The sequence below is a fragment of the Mus musculus genome, chromosome 16, assembly GCF_000001635.26.
Source record: "Mus musculus strain C57BL/6J chromosome 16, GRCm38.p6 C57BL/6J".
NCBI classification, from domain to species: domain Eukaryota; kingdom Metazoa; phylum Chordata; class Mammalia; order Rodentia; family Muridae; genus Mus; species Mus musculus.
Genome location: NC_000082.6, coordinates 64,499,760 through 64,520,561, shown reverse-complemented (window position 1 = coordinate 64,520,561; position 20,802 = coordinate 64,499,760). Strand labels below are relative to the sequence as shown.

The 20,802-nt window shown below is 38.5% G+C and overlaps 1 protein-coding gene across 3 annotated transcripts in view; it reads left to right on the top strand.

The window, feature by feature from the left end:
• Positions 1-20,802, top strand: part of Csnka2ip (casein kinase 2, alpha prime interacting protein) — a 124,522-nt gene that overhangs the window by 81,770 nt on the left and 21,950 nt on the right. For 2 of the 3 annotated variants that reach the window (NM_001368721.1, XM_011245887.2), the window contains exon 2: positions 15,136-15,290. The gene's annotated coding sequence lies outside the window, so the exon portion shown is untranslated. The remainder of the gene's footprint in view (positions 1-15,135; positions 15,291-20,802) is intronic. The other variant, NM_173861.3, reaches the window with a different exon arrangement.

The window sequence follows — 20,802 nt, the reverse complement described above, 5'->3', positions numbered from 1 at the left end:
TCCTTGTCAACTTGACACAAATTGTATCTCATGTCTAAATGAAAACAATGACCAGGACATAAATTAGTCTAACATTATATAACTATCCCTTGTATAACCACAAATGCATTGTTAATTTATAATAGGTCAATATCCCTTGGGAAACATCCCTTTAGGAACAAAATAAAACAGAAGTACTTACATCACATATAATTCTCATTTCTGAAACTAGTCGTGTGGACTTAGATGATATTTATAAATACCTTCCTCTACTAGCCATTCTGTATTTCCTCCAACCTATGCAAGCACCTCAGCAGGTCTTGCCTCTTTTTCCTGCAGGAATTACCCATACTTTCATTCCTGGTGGGTCTGTGTCATTTGTCATCCTGCTTGGATTAGGTTGTTTTAGTTCCCATTGGCTTTAATCACAGGGCATGGTAGTACTTAGAGATGCCTTAAAGGATCTCTTGTACTCCAGACACAATCCTTCTTACCTCCATTATGGAAAGGCAATCCAATATCCACATGGTCATCTGGATCTATCATCCCTCCTCACACTGTTATTCCTTTATTAGCCCATTGGTTTACAGGCATTAGAAACTCAAAATGACCAGGTGGAAATCTGAGCTTCTAGTTCAGTGGAATGTTGTTGTGGTTCCCGGCAAGGACACTCCCCTGTCTGGAACCAAAACTTCTAGGCCAGTAGAACTTAGGGTTGTGGGAACAGGAAGTAAAAACTTTCCTTATGGGTCTCTAGGAGTGATGGTAAGTGGAACTTACTTTTCCACCCCTTGATTCCTAGACCCATGGATCCTGGCTATGGGAGAAACTATACCATATATTGGTTGCTGATGCAAAGCATATACTGCCTTCTGAAGAACCCTGCCCCTACCCTCCATGCTGCTGCCACATAATTGGCACTGTAACTGTGTCTTCACAAGGCCATTCTGACTTTCTATCAGATCAGCTGCTTCAGGATGATGGGGAACATGGTAAGACCAGTGGATCCCATGATAGTGGGCCCACTGTTGCACTTCTCTGGCTGTGAGATGAGTTCCTTGTTCAGAAGCAATACTGAGTGGAATACTATGAAGGCATTCTGTTAGTCCATAGATGGTGGTTTTGATAGAAACATTATGGTCAGGAAAGGGAAGTCCATAACCAGAATAAGTATCTACTTCAGTATGAACAAAACATTGTCTTTTCCATGAAGGAAGCGATCCAGTGTAGTCAACCTGCCACTAGGTTGCTGGCTGGTAACCTCGAGGAACGGTGCCATATCTGGGGCTCAGTATTGATCTCTGTTGTTGGCAGATCTGGTGTTCAGCAGCAGCTTTAGACAAGCCAGCCTTTGTGAGTGGAAGTCCATGTTGTTGAGCCCAAGCATAACATCTCTCTCTGCCACCATGGCCACTTTGTTCATGTGCCTATCAGGCAATGACAGGGATGGCTGGCCTTGCCAACTGAAAGCAAATTGCTTCTGGTGGTCCTCATAGACAGGTACTGAGAAAAAGGCATTCACTAGATTAATAGCTGCCTACCAGGTACCAGGAGATGTGTTAATTTGCTCAAGTAAACTACATCTGGTAGAGCAGTTGTAATCAGAGTTGCTACCTGATTTAGTTTTTAATAGTCAACTGTGATTCTCCATAATCCACCTATTTTATGCACTACCCAGATAGGAGAGCTAAAGAGAGATGTGATGGGAACCACCACGTCTTTCAAGCCCTTGATAGTGGCACTAATTTCTGCATTCCATCCAGGAATACGATACTGTTTTTGATTCACTACTTTCTTTGGCAGAGGCAACTCTAAAGGCTTCCATTTAGCCTTTTCAACCATAATAGTCATCATACCACTGGTCAGGGAACCAATGTGAGAATTCTTCTGACTTCTAAGTATATTTATCCCAATTGTACATTCTGGAACTGGGGAAATAACCATAGGATGAGTTTGAGGACTTATTGTGAGTTGGACATCAGGCAAAACTCCATTAATTCCCTGGTTTACATAAGCCCCTACTTTAACTGGAGGGCCACAATGTCTCTTGGGAATCTCCTGGAGTCAGCATCAATTCAGAACCAATATCCAGTAGACCCAAGAAAATATGATTACTTCCTTATCCCTAGTATGCACTTACCTTTGTAAAAGACCATAGGTCCTTCTGGGGAAGAACTGGAGAAAAGCTAACAGCAAAACTTTTAGGTGCCAAGAAAGATTTTGCTGAAGGGACCCTGTTATAGCTGTCTCTTGTGAGGCTATGCCAGTGCCTGGCAAATACAGAAGTGGTTGCTCACAGTCATCTATAAGATGGAACACAGGGCCCCCAATGGAAAAGCTAGAGAAAGCACTCAAGGAGCTGAAGGGGTCTGCAACCCTATAGGTGGAACAACAATATGAACTAACCAGTACCCCCAGAGCTCATATCTCTAGCTGCATATGCAGCAGAAGATGGCCTAGTCAGCCATCACTGGGAAGAGAGGCCTCCTTGGTATTGCAAACTTTATATACCCCACTACAGGTGAATGCCAGGGCCAAGAAGTGGGAGTGGGTAGTAGGGGAGCAGGGCAGAGGGAAGGTATAGGGAACTTTTGGGATAGCATTTGAAATGTATATAAAGAAAATATCTAATAAATAAATAAACAAATAAATAAAAAGAAAACATCAAATTAGCCGTTTTGACCATTAAAAAAAAAAAAACCTTTTAGGTGTCTTATAAAGACTCTTCCTTGGTTGGTCACCACTTTATTCAATGGATTCTGGGTCTGTAAACTGGCACAAGCCTGGTAATTGATTCACTGGCCCAGACTGCCTTTCGCTATAATCCAATGTAGTCTTCCATTCATTTGTTTGAAAATGTTTCTGCATATGCAGAGCAAACAGAAATGCAGTTGAGTTTTTACCTATATCATGCTTGGAAATGCCATGACTGATTAGCCAATACCAAAGGTCCATACAAGTCATGTCATCATAAATTTTAGCTCTCCTGTGCTGACCATTATGGGATAGGTCATGATGAATGTTGTTTTGTCTACAATCACCTTGCCACTGGCAATTCTATGCTGCCACCTGGCCCTTACAACCTCAGGGTCCAATTAAACCCATGGCATTTAATTCATCCAATTGAGCATCAGCATCTCCAGTCCTAAGATTCAGCCCAAGGAAGAGGCCAACAAAAAACTCTTCAAATGTGCTGGTGCGCCATCTCAACATTTTGCCTCTTGTAAGGTTTGTGAAGGGCATGTCTTCTGGGCTTCACATTGTGGAGGATTAGGTTTTACACAGTATATCCACTCTAGCATTGCTATTTCCCTGAGCCTTAAAACCCCTTTAATCAACACTAAGCCAAAGGATACCAGGCATCTCCACCTCTTTTTCAGTAGGCCATCTTTTGATACATGCTTCAGCTAAGCATTCAAACAAACTTCTGATACCTTTGTTTAATCATGTAAGATTTCAAATTAACCTAGAATCTCCACTCAGAGGGCCCATAAAAATAAACTCAGCCCAATATAATTTTATGTTCCTTTCACCATTATCCCACACCCTTAAAATCCATTCCCAGACGTATTCCCCAGACTTCTGCTTGAATGAATTAGCAAACTCATCAAGCTCCTTAGTAGTGTAGTGCTCTTTCTCATGGGCTACACTTTCTACCTCCACTCTAGGGCCCTGTTCTGCCTTGAGTCTGGTTATAGGTCTAGTGGCAACTATTGGTGGGTCTTGAGAAACATCAGTCTGGTATTTTCTTCAGACAATGTCATCGCTGGTTTATCAGACAATGAAGGGCAAATTTCCTCAAGTGAAAAGGGCAATAATTCATGGAGTAGGGCTGAGGGTACTAGTTCTTCAGGTGGGGTAAGCCCTTGAGAATCAGAGAATTCAAAGTTCTCAGCTTCAATAGGGTCCTCTCACACATCCCCATCCCAAGTTATAGGATCCCATTCTCTGCCAATTAATGCCCTGATTTTGACTGTTGACACCTTCTGAATCTTGTGGAGGTTATGGAGTGTTTAGAAGGTGGAGTCTTGCTGGGGTATGGCACCTAGGGTAGGGGAGGCTTTGAAAATGTATAGCCTCATCCAACTTCCAGTTCAGTCTCTTCTTCATATTTGGGGCTGAAGAGGTGATTTCCCAACTTTCTGTTCTAGAATCCTGCTGCTGTGACTCCCTAACATCATGGATTCTCCCTCTGAGACTGCAAGCCAAAACAAACTTCTGCCATAAGTTTACATTTGTTCATGGTACTTGATCACAACTAAAAGGAACTAATATGGAAATGTATAGCAAATCTATGAAATGTTATATTGCAGCCACCTTTGTTATGGTGGATTGGTTAAACTGGTACATATGTCTTAGTTAAGGTTTCATTGCTGTGAAGTGACGCCATGATCATGATAACTCTTATAAAGGAAAATGATTAATTGGGGCTGGCTTACAATTTGAGAGGTTTAATCCACTGTCACCTTGGCAAGCAGCATGGGGGCATGCAGGCAGACATGGTCCTGGAGAAGGACCTGGGAGTTCCATATTTTGATGGGAAGGCAGCAGAAGGAGACTATTACTCATGTTAGCTTGAGCTTAGAAGAACCCAAAGCCTGCTCCACAAAGTGGCACACTAATGCCATCAAGATCACTCCTACTTCAACAAGGCCACACCTCCAAATAGTGCCATTCCTTATGGGTCAAGCTATCAAACGCATGGTCTGTTGGGGCCACACCTATTCAAATCACCACAGTAGGCCAGTCTGTTTTGACTTTTGATACAAGCTAGCTCTGATAGTTCACACTTTGGGCAGTTGACAGAATATCAAACTTATCGACTTCCTTTTTAGCAGACATAGACTCATGATAAAATAAATTGAGGAGTATGTCTCAGTGTTACCTTCTTGTGAGATATGTCTAATAATAACAAAAACAATCAGATGGGTCTAGAATATAAGATCATATAGCAGTAGACTCACCTGGTTCCTGAAGGATCAGTTTCATAAAGTACCAAGGAGAGAACATGACTTATAGACCAAGGCACCAATGAGAAAAAACATGTAACCACAGGATCCCAAGAGGATGTTTAATTTTTTAAATAAAGAGTCTATTTTGGATAATAGTAGAATTTATTTTCTTAGAATTCATTTCTTAGAATTGATAGCGTGACGTCATAGAAATGTCATATTTTATAAAGAAGACATGTTGAATGAAGTACTTAGGGGTGACATGTAGATGACTTTTGGAAAATCTGATAAAAATCACTGTTATGTGCATTCACATCTGATGTATGCACATACATAGATAGCAGGTGTTACAGATGTCAATTAAAGAGAAAATTTGTTTCTTATTTAATGAAAGAATATAAAATTATCAATAATGTGTTAGTTTAAGGAAAAGAATCTTTTTTTCCCCTCTGGTGTGTATGTATATGTGTTCATGTTCCTGCATATGTATAAATAAATACCGAATGGATGTGCAATGGAATGTGTGTGGTGCTCAGAGCACAACTGAGTGTGGGTTCTTGTTATCTTCCTTTTTCAAGACAGGGTTATCTTGTTGATTGAACTTGCATATTACATGCTGGCTGGTCTGCAAACATTTGGGGAGTGCTGGCATTTGTCTCACGACAGAAACACTGGCATTGCAGACATACACCACATATCCTGGGGATTCAAATTATGGGCCTCATATTTGCACTTCAAGTTCTTTACCTACTGAATCATCTCTCTGGCTTCAGAATCTCTCTTAAACAGCTGATAAAAAGCTAGTATCTGGAGTAGGTTGTTCAACAATTTGTATTAGCAATTCTTGGAAAATCTGAAACCCGAGCAAGTTATCAAAGAGTTTTAGAGAGCATATTCTTTAAAGGCAGAGTGTTATACAGTTGGCATTTCTTGTATTTGGAGTAGGAGTTGCTTTAATGCCTATGCCTTGGTGCCCCTGTAGTTAGTTATTCAACAGTTCAATGGGAGGACTGTACAATTCATCTTGCCTAACGAGTTGATGAGAGAATACTAGGCTCTCAGTACAGTATTCCAATAGAAATGACTAACAGAGGCCTCCATGGGACTTGGTGAATAAATTATGCTTTAAATATCCTAGGAAACTGCTTTCATTAAAGTTTAAGCATGCAAAGATTTTGTAATCAATATTTGTGTAAACACTTGCAAAACAGTTCTCAGTATATTAACTTTGTAAAGAACAACAGAAATACTTTAATTATAGTCAGGTAAAAGGAGAGAAAGCCAAAGAGTCTAACAGCATTAATCATTCTTTAAGAGGTAGGATTATGAATAGTGTTTTTTTGTTCTTGTTCCTTTCTTTCTTCTTTTTATCCTTAAATTGTCACTATTGTTTCATTTGGTAACGAAGAAACAAACAAAAAATAAGCAAGCAAAAGTGAAAACAGTAGCCAACACTCTCCTATGCAAGGTGGGAAAGTGCAGAAGGTTACAGAAAGAAAACCAACAAGGGAGATGCATCCAGGGAGTGAGGCCACAGGGGATCGGGCTTAGTGGGTTCTGATGCTTAGTAAGAATGTTCAATAAGCATTCTGCATGTGAAAAATGTGTGTGTGTGTTTTATGAGACGGAGATGTATGTGGTATGATCACACTGGCTTTTCTACATGCTGATTTCAATGCCATTCATCTCAATGCTATTTAAAGAAAAGGTACTTACCCTCTCAGTTTTCATTTTCTCTCCCATTTGTAAACTGATAATAAATCTAAATAAGGGCACCGTGGTCGTCAAATGAAGGAAAGTGGAGAGAAGCGGGGGAAGAAAGAGAAACACTTCTATATTTATACTATGACAATCTTGGACATACATAATCTCATTTAATCCTTGTAGAACAGTGAGGCACTCTGGGTATAATTCCTTGCAAAGGTCATTTGATCCCCAGGGCTGTGTTAATGCATTGAGCCTGCTTTATGAGTCCTAAAGCCAGATCGTGGAGGTGTAGTGTTTCCTCTGGTCTAGCAACCTGGGGGGAATGGCTTTGGCAGGTGTGACCTCTTGAGAGGGTACCATTTCCCCATTACAGCTTCAGTTCCACTGGGACACCTTCAAGTGAGTTTTATTTTTCCCCCCAGAATCCAGAAACCCAGGCATCAAATTCTTACCTTGGTTCCTAGTAGATCTAAACTAAATGCTAAAAATGGCTTCAAGCAGCCAGACATTTGGCTAAGGGGATATAAGATATATATACTAGCTTTTATTTTATTTTATTTTATTTTATTTTATTTTATTTTATTTTATTTTATTTTATTTCATTTCATTTCATTTCATTTCATTTCACTTTACTTTACTTTACTTTATTATTATTTTTTGTAACCATTGCCTTGTGAACTGGGATACTGCTTGTGTGTGCATGGATATAAGTTTAGTACACTATTAAATAAGCCACAGATCAATAGATCTAAGCACCAGAGGGGCAGTGAGAGACATCAGTAACGTGTCCTTCTAACTTTGAGGCTGGGTGGAAATTCTTAGATGATTAGGTGGTGTGTTCCTCCGTGCTTGCAGAACACCGTCCCTGACTGCTCAGCGTTTATCTTGGTGAGCATGATTCCTGCATCATGAGCTGCTTCTGAGCCGTGAAGGGATGGAATACAGGCTAGTGCATCCATCCAAATTTTGTTAAAATATTCGATCAATAAGCTCATTTTTAAAAATTCAAAATGAAAGGACATGTTGACTGTTATTTCCCAATTCAAAATGTATTTTTCTATTGACTGTCCCAATATTAACAGTTTTTGTTGTATGGACTCATGACCTCCTGAGGCATGAAAATAATTTATCATGCCACAGTATTTGTGTGTGTGTGTCTCTCTGTGTGTGTGAACTTTTCCTAATATAATGCATTTAAAAATGTTATATAAATCACTCAATATCCTTTACATCAAACAATATTTTTTTTCTTGAAAATAAGATCAAAGTTACTTTGGCCTTCTTTCTGAGTATAAGACCCCCTAAAATGGTATACATCTAATTTATATTCTGTACTGATTTACACAGAGGAATGCAATTACGGAAAAGGAGGGAGGCAATTTAGTTTATTTACAGTGTAAACATGCACATTTGTTAGCAGTAATGTTTATTATTTATTTATCCTTTTGGAATCTGTCCCTGTCCTCTGAGATAGAGTTGTGCTTATACCTTCTTCTTAGTTATCTGGCCCAACAGCAGCTTTCCTGGGAGCTGGAAGAGGTGGTATTAAAATACTCAAACATTTAATTCTCCTGCCTGGGTTAGGAAGGCAGCCTGCACAGGACAGAGGCAGGAACACCAGTGTTCTGGCTGGAGTTTCCCTGGGACTAAGTGAATGCTGGCCATCCCATGGCGTGTGGAGCTGGCTGAGAATTGTCTATCATTTTTTAAAGATGGTTGAGTTCTCACACTGTTCCTACCGAATCAGGACAACTACAACTACCGCAAGACCAGAAGTCATATAAACGAATTAATGTTAAATATACTGGCTTTCATGTAACACAGGCTGGACTCAAACTCAGCGTGGATGTAAAGATAACCTTGAGTGTTTCCGTCACCAGAGCTGCTGAGGGTTATAGGCCTGCAACATCTCACCCTTTTTTTAATGAAAGGCTGGGCATCAAACCAAAGCTTTTCATATGCTGGCCAAGCACACAACTCGCTGAGCCATGTGTAAAGACCCGTCAGGCTCATTTAAACAAACAAACACACAAACAAAACAACAAACAAACAAACAACTAGTAATATCAGCTTTTTTCCTTCACTGCTTCACTGAAAGTTGATCCCAAACTTGTTTCCAGGTGCCTGGCAACTTTTTGGTTCTTCTATTAATTTAAACTACCCCCTTTCTCTTTTTGACACCGAATCTTCTCTTTGACATTTTCTGCTACCAGAGAAACTTGTGGTAGACCATGAGATGCTTACCTTAGAATTGTGTAGAATAATTATGCACTTAGACAGGTACATTGAAATATAAATATAATAACACTTAAAGTAAGTATTTTAAAGTATAGCTCCTTTTTGGGAGTAAAATGAACATTTTTGAAACATTTTTAAATTTATAGTGTTTTAATCACAGCATGTATTTGATGTCATAAATTATTTGAGAATTTCTAAAAACATAGTTATATAAAACATAAGAATCCAAGCACAAAACATTTTGTAGTTGGAATTAAATGGAATTTCCTGAATGAACATGATAATAAAATACATTGTGGTGGTATGGGTTTCCTTATGAAATAAGAACTTATTGGTAATTCCATGGGAATGTGTAAGGCTGTGATTGTCACTGGGGTGCTGAGGGCCTTTTGATGAAAGCCAGTGGAATATTCCTCAGAATTTCATTTATTTTTGAAAGAAAAGATTGTCACACAGTTAGCATATTGCATGCCTGTCGGCATCTTATTCTAAAGTACTCTCCACACAAGAGCAATTTTAATAATTAGGACTGTCATCATGCTACTGCTGACAACTTCCAAATGTCTACAGGGAAACGAAGGTCAGGGTGTGTGTGTGTGTGTGTGTGTGTGTGTGTGTGTATGACTAAGACCTTCTCTACCCTTAAGTAGCATTTAGTATCATAAAATTAGATTTTATCTAGTTACATAGCTTCATCCAATAAGGTCAGATGAGGAGAAAACAAAGAAAATTCTAATTGTAATCTGAGACTAAACGTTTTGTACATTATTATTAGGAAGGCATTAAATGTTTTAAAGCATTTTCTTTTAAATATGGAGAAAAATGACGAATTTTATAAAAATTGTTATCAATTCCAGTAACAAAAGAAATAGCAACAAAACCACCTTTTGCCTAAAGAGTAAGGTCCGTCGTTTTAAATGTTGGTTGATGTTCTTTTATTTATTTTTTTTCATTTTTTATTAGGTATTTAGCTCATTTACATTTCCAATGCTATACCAAAAGTCCCCCATACCCACCCACCCCCACTCCCCTACCCACCCACTCCCCCTTTTTGGCCCTGGCGTTCCCCTGTTCTGGGGCATATAAAGTTTGCAAGTCCAATGGGCCTCTCTTTCCAGTGATGGCCGACTAGGCCATCTTTTGATACATATGCAGCTAGAGTCAAGAGCTCCGGGGTACTGGTTTGTTCATAATGTTGTTCCACTTATAGGGTTGCAGATCCCTTTAGCTCCTTGGCTACTTTCTCTAGCTTCTCCATTGGGAGCCCTGTGATCCATCCATTAGCTGACTGTGAGCATCCACTTCTGTGTTTGCTAGGCCCCGGCATAGTCTCACAAGAGACAGCTACATCTGGGTCCTTTCAATAAAATCTTGCTAGTGTATGCAATGGTGTCAGCGTTTGGATGCTGATTATGGGGTGGATCCCTGGATAAGGCAGTCTCTACATGGTCCATCCTTTCATCTCAGCTCCAAACTTTGTCTCTGTAACTCCTTCCATGGGTGTTTTGTTCCCAATTCTAAGGAGAGGCATAGTGTCCACACTTCAGTCTTCATTCTTCTTGAGTTTCATGTGTTTAGCAAATTGTATCTTATATCTTGGGTATCCTAGGTTTGGGGCTAATATCCACTTATCAGTGAGTACATATTGTGTGAGTTCCTTTGTGAATGCGTTACCTCACTCAGGATGATGCCCTCCAGGTCCATCCATTTGGCTAGGACTTTCATAAATTCATTCTTTTTAATAGCTGAGTAGTACTCCATTGTGTAGATGTACCACATTTTCTGTATCCATTCCTCTGTTGAGGGGCATCTAGGTTCTTTCCAGCTTCTGGCTATTATAAATAAGGCTGCTATGAACATAGTGGAGCATGTGTCCTTCTTACCCGTTGGGGCATCTTCTGGATATATGCCTAGGAGAGGTATTGCTGGATCCTCTGGTAGTACTATGTCCAATTTTCTGAGGAACCGCCAGACTGATTTCCAGAGTGGTTGTACAAGCCTGCAATCCCACCAACAATGGAGGAGTGTTCCTCTTTCTCCACATCCATGCCAGCATCTGCTGTCACCTGAATTTTTGATCTTAGCCATTCTGACTGGTGTGAGGTGGAATCTCAGGGTTGTTTTGATTTGCATTTCCCTGATGATTAAGGATGTTGAACATTTTTTCAGGTGCTTCTCTGCCATTCGGTATTCCTCAGGTGAGAATTCTTTGTTCAGTCGTTCTTTTTAAGGCAAGTGAAAGCATATTCTGGTGTCTGGGAAGCTTGAAAGCTCTAAAGGAGCGATGAAGAATCATGTATAAGGTGAAAGCCAGCTCATCACAATTCCACTGACTCCAGATCCACAGAGAATGTATTTAAAAAAAAATACCGATCATATCCAACTTTCTACCATGACATTCTAATTATTTTAACGAGAGATACAGTGTTTTTCAATATATCCTAAATGATTCCAATATTTAGCCAGGAATTAGCTATCATTATTATTCTGAAGTTATGTCTTGCTATTTCTAATTGTGGTAACACTCTCCAGTTTCCAAATCAAATGTGTTAGGTGATAAGAGCTTAGCTTAGTGAATAGTCACTTATCCTGCATCTGACTATCATTGGTTAATAAAGACTCCATGACATTTTTTTCTTGCTAGCATTAACACTTAAATTTATCCCGTCAGGTATTTCTAATGGTCCTCTATTCTAAGTTAGCTTAAAGAAATCTTAGTTTGTCCCATGCAAAATTTAACACCAATGAGATATAATTTTCATGTTACTCTTAGACAAAATTAAGGCACCAAGAATTTCCTAAGAGTCTTTTGTAGTGAGATTTTTTAACATCTTATAAGTTTTCTGACTGCAGAATATGGATTAAGCTATACCTCCAGTTTTTATCCTATAGCATGTGCACACGTTGTCTGTACTAGACTTATTCACTAGTTGTGAGGAGGATAAAAGATTTGATGGGGGAGGTGTATAGACAAATTCTGGAGAAGCCAAATCAATATTTCCATTATGATTAGGGCTCAGAGTAACCACCTTGACTTTAAGAATGCTTTTTCCTAAGTTATGATTCATGGCCTTATGACAGAGAAAGAAGAACAAAGCAATACAATTTTAACACTCAGTATCAGATGATTTTGAAATTTATGTTGGACCCGACTTGTCTAGTAGCAGTTGGGAAAAGTAGAAAAATATTCAAAATATTTAATATTTAAGACATATTAATAATATTTAATTAATTAATTTAAGAAAAAAATTAATACTTTTATTTAATTACACTCCAGTCATTACTCCCCTTCAGGTCTGCCCTCCCACAGTTCTTCATTCCATTCCTCCTCCCTGCTGTCTCCAAGAGAATGTCCCCCAACCCTGCCAGGCTTCCCCACTTCCTGGGGCCTCAAGTCTCTCCAGGTTAGGAGGTTCTCCTCTCACTGAGGCCAGACCAGGCAGTCCTTGGATGTATGTGTGCCAAGGTCTCATATCAGCTGATGTATACTGCCTGGTGAGTGGCTCAGTGTCTGAGAGATCCCAAGGGTCCAGGTTAGTTGAGATTCCTATGGGGTTACCCTTCTCCTCAGCTTTTTCCAGCTTTTTCCTAATTCAACCACAAGGGTTTCCATTTCCGTTCATTGGTTGGGTGTAAGTATCTGCATCTGATTCTTTCAGCTGCTTGTTGGGCTTCTATGAGGGTAGCCATGGCTATGCTAGGCTCCTGTCTGTAAGCATACCATAGCATTAGTAATAGTGTCAGACGTTGGAGCTGCCCCTTGAGATGGATTCCACGTTGGACTGGTCACTGGGCCTCATTTCCCTCAGCCTCTTTTCCATTTTTGTCCCTGCGGTTCTTTTAGTTAAGAACAATTCTGGGTCAGACTTTTTAACTGTGCGATGGCAATCCCATCCCTCCACATGATGACCTGTATTTCTACTGGGGGTGGACTCTAAAAGTTCCCTCTCCCCATTGTAGGAAATTTCATCTGAGGTTCCCCCCTCCCCCTTGAGTCCTGAGAATCTCTTACCTCCCAGGTCTCTGGCACATTCTAGAGGGTCCTCCCACCTTCCACCCCAAGGTTGCGTATTTCCATTCATTCTGCTGGACCTCATGGCTTCTTTCCTGTTCTCCCCCACCCAGAGACCTGATCATGTTCTCTTTTTGCCCTTCCCCTCCCCTCTCCCACCCAGGTCTCTGCCTCCTGTGATTGTTTTTTTCTCCCTCTCAAGTGGGATTGAAGCATCCTCACTTGGGCCCTTCTGCTTGTTAACCTTCTTGAGTTCTGTGGATTGTATCCTGGGTATTCTGTACATTTTTTGGGGGGCGCTGATATCCACTGATTAGTGAGTGCATACAAGGGATGTCCTTTACAGTCTGAGTTACTTCACTCAGGATATTTCCGAGTTCCATCCATTTGCCTGCAAAACTCATGCTTTCCTCATTTTTAATAGCCGAATAGTATTCCATTGTGTAGATGAACCATATTTTCTGTATCCATTCTTCTGTTGTGAAACTTCTGGGTTGTTTTTCCAGCTTCTGGCTATCACTGATAAGGCTCTATGAATGTAGTGGAGCATGTGTCCTTATTACATGTTGGAACATCTTCTGGGTATATGCCCAGGAGTGGTATAGCTGGGTCTTCTGGTAGTACTACGTCCAATTTTGTGAGGAACCACCAGATTGACTTCCAGAGTGGTTGTATCAGGTTGCAATCCCACCAGCAATGGAGGAGTGTTCCTCTTTCTCCACATCCTTGCCAACATGTGCTGTCACCCGAGTTTTTGATCTTTGCCATTCAGATTGGTATAAGGTAGAATCTCAGGGTCATTTTGATTTGTATTTCCCTGATGACTAAGGACTTTGAACATTTCTTTAAGTGCCTCTCGAACATTTGAGATTCCTCTGTTGTGAATTCTGTGTTTAGCTCTATACCCCATTTTTTTTATTGGATTGTTTTGTTTTTTTGGTCGTTAGCTTCTTGAGTTCTTTATATATATTAGACATAGCCCTTTATTGGATGTGGTGTTAGTGAAGATTTTTTTCCCAATCTTTAGGTTAGGAATTGACTATTGACTGTGTCTTTGTCTCACAGAAGCTTTCCATTTTCATGAGGTCCCATTTATCATTTCTTGTTATTAGAACTTGAGCCATTGGAGTTCTGTTTAGGAAACAATCCACCTCAACGACAATGAGTTCAAGGCTCTTTCCCACTTTCTCTTTGTTAGATTCAGTGTATATGGTTTTATGTTGAGGTCCTTGATCCACTTGGACTTGAGCTTTGTGCAAGGTGACATATATGGATCTACTTTCATTTTTCTACATACCGACTTCCAGTTAGACAAGCATCATTTATTGAAGATTCTTTTTTCCTATTGTTTTGACCTCTTTTTTCCTATTGTATATTTTTGACCTCTTTTTTCCTATTGTATATTTTTTACCTCTTTTGTCAAAGATCAAGTGTTCACAAATTTGTGGTTTTTTTTCTGGGTCTTCAATTCTATTCCATTTATCAACCTGTCTGTCTCTGCACCAATACTATGCAGTTCTACATCACTATTGCTCTGTAGTAGAGCTTGAGGTCAGGGATGGTGATTCTCCCAGCTGTTCTTTTATTGTTGAGAACTGTTTTCACTATCCTGGGTTTTTTGTTTTTCCGTATAAAATTGAGAATTGCTCTTTGCACGTCTTTGAAGAACTGTGCTGGAATTTTGTTGGATATTGCACTGAATCTAAATAAACTATATTAAAACCCAAATTTAAGCACTGAGATAGATGTTTACAGAGAACACACATGATAGACATTTCTATGTGATACATTTAGGGCCTAGCGCGTCTCTTTCATTTTCTCATGTTTCAAAAGACAATTTTTTAGCTCATTTTACTTTTGTTTGTAGCATTGGATCTACCTGGTTTGCTCTATGTTCTTTCTATAAACCTATCAAAACTAAACATTTCTCTAACTTGTGATTTTTTTTTTATCAGTGAGAAATAATCTCTTGACTATAGCAGAAAAATATTCAAAATTAAAGTAGAGAAATATTCAAAATATTTGATACCAACTAAGAAATTTGAAAGAAACTATATTAGCTCTAAGTTTAAGCACTGACATGGGGATGCCCGTGCAGTAGGGTCCCATTATCTTAAGCTATGTAAACCTATAGGGCAATCCTACCTTCCATGTGCAGCAACGGCAGCCTTGCATAAAATCTCCCTTCAGTTGGCATGACTTCATTTCATATTTCCAATAGTTAAAAAAGTAATTTTTCTCTTTCAGAAAGACAGCACTTGCCTCCTACTATCAAGAAATCAAACTCCAACAACAAAGCACATCTCCCAGCAGCCATCTGGAATTGGTCCTCGCTGTGCTGTGAGCTTATTTGTAAGGACAACTCCTAGCAGAAACTATTCTAGGAATCACCTCTTCAGAGGGTCTGCAGATTTTCTTGTAAACTTTCATATCAGAAATTACTAAGCACTATCCGATCCCTTAACTTTTGTTTCCTACCGATGGTAATGTGTGTTTATAGGTCGGTCTGCGACTGACATCTGATGTAGGTTCCTTTCAATATGCAAGCTTTGACCAACAAATTTAATGTCATTCAATTTTAAGCTTTTAAAATAGACGTTAAAAATAATTAATTTTGTGATGACATATATCTACTTATAAGTAAATCTGGAAACAGACAATATCAACAATAAAACCATACAAATTAGTCCCATCTATCTTACACCCCTAGAATAATGTACAATGTATGAGTTTAGGATAAATATTAGGTTTTGTTTAGGAGTTAGGCAGAAATCGCCCCATGTGTAGGAAGAATCCTAGCTGTGAGATTTTCTCCTCTATTATCCAGTGGCAAGCACTGAGCCTGTTATGTAATGGGTGCAGATTGAATGTTTGTTTGATGCATATGTAAAAAGCATTGTCCTTTACTATCAAGGCGTTGAACATAAGAACTTTAGTGAGGACACCAAGTTTAATATTTCTGATCCAGAACACTTTTGAGGGAATTGCAGGTTTCTGCTTAGTTTTCTGCCATGAGGCCTTACTACAGTTGATTCTACAATATTAGCTAACTCTGCCTCAGTTGTTTTCTGAAAACAGTTTCATCAATATTTTATGAAAATTTCAAATATAATTTTGAATAAGAAATCAAATGTTTGAATGAGTTGACGAGAAGCCCTGGTGCTCAGTAAAATTATTATATGTTCGTATGTGTTTCCTTTTAAAAAATTATGGAAGAATTGATGTAAGCCATGCTTGAATCTAATAAAAAGAAATCCCATAGTCATAACAAAGCAGTAAGCTTGTATGGAGTTGCTTCATCCTTAGACATTAGAGTTTCAGAGTAGAGTTAGGAACCAACACCTGCTTACATGAAGGAGACATAGAAATTCTTCATGCGTTATATGAGGAGTTCATACAAGAACAGAAAAGGAAATTAACTTGAAATTCTTGGAACAATAAAGCTATGAAATATTCCATATTGAAGCAAGCCATCAAAGGACATGCTTTATGAAACATCGCAGCTGGTTGTGTGCAACACACTTTTAAGTGCTGCCCCTAGAAGCCAGGGCCAGTGTTTGAGGCCACCCTGGTCTACATAGCAAGTTCAAAGACAGCCAGGGGTATACAGAGAGATCCTATCTCCAACAAAACTAAAATGAAATAACCAATCAAATCAAACCAAACCAAACTAATCCAAACCCCCCCCCCCCAAAAGAAAGAAAGAAAGAAAAAACCCCAGGCAACAGTGTAATTGCTATATAAATATGTGAAGGCTCTAAATAAATACACCAAATAAATTATTGACTAAACTTTTCCAAAATACCTGCTAGTTAAGTAGATGAGAAAAAATGAAGCAAAAGTAAGGCAAAAATGAGTAAAATATCAATAATAGAATATGGTTTAGTTTTTCATATATTTATTTTTATTATAATGTATTAATATACCAAATATAAATTTTAATTTATGCATCTCAGTTAATATTTAAAATTATGCAAAATATAATGGATAATTTTCCCAGTATGCATTATTTTTATAAAATTTTGTCATTTATGGACAGTGTTTAAGTTATCAGATATTTATCTTTCAGTTTCTCTAAAATTTGAATATATTAATAGGTAGCTTATTTTTATTGTTTTATACATTCACAATGCCTCTGACTTTTAAATGATTCATTATTATGATATTTCTGCAGAGAACATTAGCTATTCTAAGTCATTACACTCTTACCTTCAAAATCGGACGAGTAGCCCTAGCCACTAAATATTTTCACAATTGTTTTAATTTAGGAGAATGTTTTAGGAAAGAGTTTCTATTACCAAGAAAAATATTTATCTAAAGTTTTCAAATTAATTCCTTATTTCAGTTCATTACTGTATAATCCAAAATTAATGAAAGTTCATATATAATACATGTAAGCAGAAATAAAGACATGAAACTTATTCATTATCATATATCTGAAGTTTATTGCTTAAAGAAATGTATGCTGAATATAATAGTAGAGTATCATATAATAATCTTTCCATGAGTAGCTTTTAAGTGCTCTTATGCACATGGGACTGGAGGATAGTTCTGTGATAGTGTTAACGGGCTGGACTGTACAAATCACTATGTCCATGTATGATGTTTCAAGGAAGGGATATCAAAGGATCAAGCTATAGAGGATGTAAATGTGCACAATAGAAACACCTTTATGCAAAATCGTATAAAATTACCCAAACATGAGCAAACTAATTTGAAAAAAAGCACAAGACAGAAAGCCAATTGCAACCTTTTCAGTCAACCAGAGAAGCAGTTTTGAGTGGGTGCTTCACCAGTTAGCCTTCAAATCTAAGCCTGCAGTTTTTTATTTCACATACTACTGACGGAGTTCTATCCCTTACCAGTGATTAGTCTTTGAAAACTGTTCTTTGAAAGGATTGAAGAGCATTTTATTCCATAAATTAACCCCGAGTAGGTGATGAAGTCACGAGTTTCGGTTGTTTCCTTTTCTTAGTTTTGATTTTTTGGCAGCGCGGGGATGAAATCCTGAGCGTTGCCAATGCTAGGCCAGCACTCTACACCCTGACTGCCCCTTCCCACCTTTTGTCTTGCTTTGCTTTGTTTTGTTTGAGATGGGCTCTGGTTGACTGGAGATTCATGAGCCTTTGAACTTGTGATCATCCTTATGGGTCTGACCCCTGGGTGCTGGGGTGATAGGCAGGAGCCACTAGGTCCAGTCAAAATTTTAATACCATTAATGAGAAAAATCTTTGCTCAGAGTTCATATGTCTTTTCCCTCAAATCTTTGGTTAAAGTTAAATGAGGAAGCAGAAGTAGGAGTGAAATCAAGTTTTAAAGTTCATATATTTATTAAGAAAAGTTTAAAAACTTTATGCTGAATTACATCAGCATTAGACATTACAAGGATTTGATCTGTGCAGGCCATCAAGAGAACCTACTGTTAATTTTAAAACATCAAATGTTTATTAAATAGTAAATATATCAATAAATATATTAATATAATAAATATATTAAATATTTACTAGATACATTAAAATAATTTGTTGATTATTACTGTATAAACACTTGCTTTTTTCCTCCCCTAATAGTCAATAATTAAAAAAAAATTAATTGACTATCTTATTTTTTTATATTTCAAATGTTATCCTCCTTCCCTGTTTCTCCTCTGCAAATCCCCATCCCACCCCCTCCTCCTCCTCCCATGAGGGTGCTCTCCCACCCACCCACTCCTGCATTTATTTGCCTCATGTAAATATTTGATTGATACTGACTTTAACTTAAAAAAATCTATTTTAACTAATAATTGGAACTTCATATTGGAATCAATAATACTCAATATATTAATATTTAACTAAAACAATTAACTCTATTGTCTTGGCTCTTGATTGCAAGTATGCAAAAGAAAAAAAAAAGAAAAGCCATTGGTTTGATTGCTGGGAAGATGGTATAACCAGAATTTAAAACAAGGAATCATGAAGCCTCAGTGGCAGCCACATCACGGTGATGCTGTCACATCAGTCTTCTCTCGAGGGACCTGATGTATGAGGAGTGTATTTGATGAATGCTATGACTCTCTATGCACACCTATGCCACCAAAGTGTCATGTCATGGACATGTGCACAGTGACTACAGTGCAAATAGCATGTGCTCTTACTGCTGCCCTTTGTTCTTGCTGTGGTGATCACTGTATGGCTGTCACTACTGTCCCTGGATGTGACTGCTCCTGCTCTGGTGCGGTTCCTAAGGGTATCTGTGTTTCAAGATCTTAGTTCGTGCCTCCTTGTTTGCAAATGCATAGGACTTCAACGTCTTTTCATGATTGGTAGTATATATCTCATTTTGAGTTCAGATTTTTGGTTGGTTCAAACCAAAAAATACCTTGGTTAGAACAAAATTGTATAAATATTAGATGTGCTAAATAACAGCCATGAGAGTTCTAAAATGCAAGATTAGAGGTGTGTCTCCAGTTTTATTTTTAAGGATCTCACACAGGAGTATGATATTTATATCATTTCTATCCCTTCACATCCCAGCCAGCTTCTCCTACTATTCCCTCTCAAAGTCATGATAGTCCTTATTATTATTGCGCACACATATGCACAAACACGTACTCACATATATATGTACAGACACACACAGACACACACACATATCACACATATATATGTATGTACATACACAGACACACACAGACAGACACACAGACAGACACACAGACAGAAACAGACACAGACACACAGACACACACAGACACAGACACAGACACACACACACACACACATATATATATATATATATATATATATATATATTGAGTAAAGCGTTGTTCATATGTATGTATTTAGCACTGACCACTTGGGATTAGATATACTATCAGGAGTTGACCTCCCCAGGAGATTAATTTTTCTTTTTTTATAATTATGATAAGAACACATGTTCCACTATGTTCATAGCAGCCTTATTTATAATAGCCAGAAGCTGGAAAGAACCCAGATGTCCCTCAACAGAGGAATGGATACAGAAAATGTGGTACATTTACACAATGGAGTACTACTCAGCTATTAAAAACAATGAATTTATAAAATTCTTAGACAAATGGATGTATCTGGAGGATATCATCCTGAGTGAGTTAACCCAATAACAACAACAACAAAAAACACATATGATATGCACTCACTGATAAGTGGATATTAGCCCAGAAACTTAGAATACCCAAGATACAATCTGCAAAATACATGAAACTCGAGAATAAGGAAGACCAAAGTGTGGATACTTAATTCCTCCTTAGAATAGGGAACAAAATACCCATGAAAGGAGTTACAGAGACAAAGTTTGGAGCTAAGATGAAAAGATGGACTATCCAGAGACTACCCCACCCAAGGATCCATCCCATAATCAGCCACCAAACCCAGACACTATTGCATATGCCAGCAAGATTTTGCTGAAGGGACCCTGATATAGCTGTCTCATATGAGGCTATGCCAGTGCCTGGCAATTACAGAAGTGTATGCTCACAGTCATCTATAGGATGGAACACAGGACCCCCAATGGAGAAGCTAGAGAAAGCACCCAAGGAGCTGAAGGGGTCTGCAACCCTATAGGTGGAACAACAATATGAATTAACCAGTACCCCCAGAGTTCATATCTCTAGCTGCATATGTAGCAGAAGATGGCCTAGTCATCCATCATTGGGAAGAGAGGCCCCTTGGTATTGCAAACTTTGTATGTCCCAGTACAGGGGAATGCCAGGGCCAAGAAGTGGGATTGGGTGGGTAGGGTAGCAGGGTGGGGCGGGGGGGGGGGAGAGGGTATAAGGAACTTTCGGGATAGCATTTGAAATGTAAAAAAGAAAATGTCTAATAAAAAAATAATTATGGTCATTAATTTTCTGTAGCTCTAAGCACAGGACACTTTGAAGTTTCTCCTATCCAC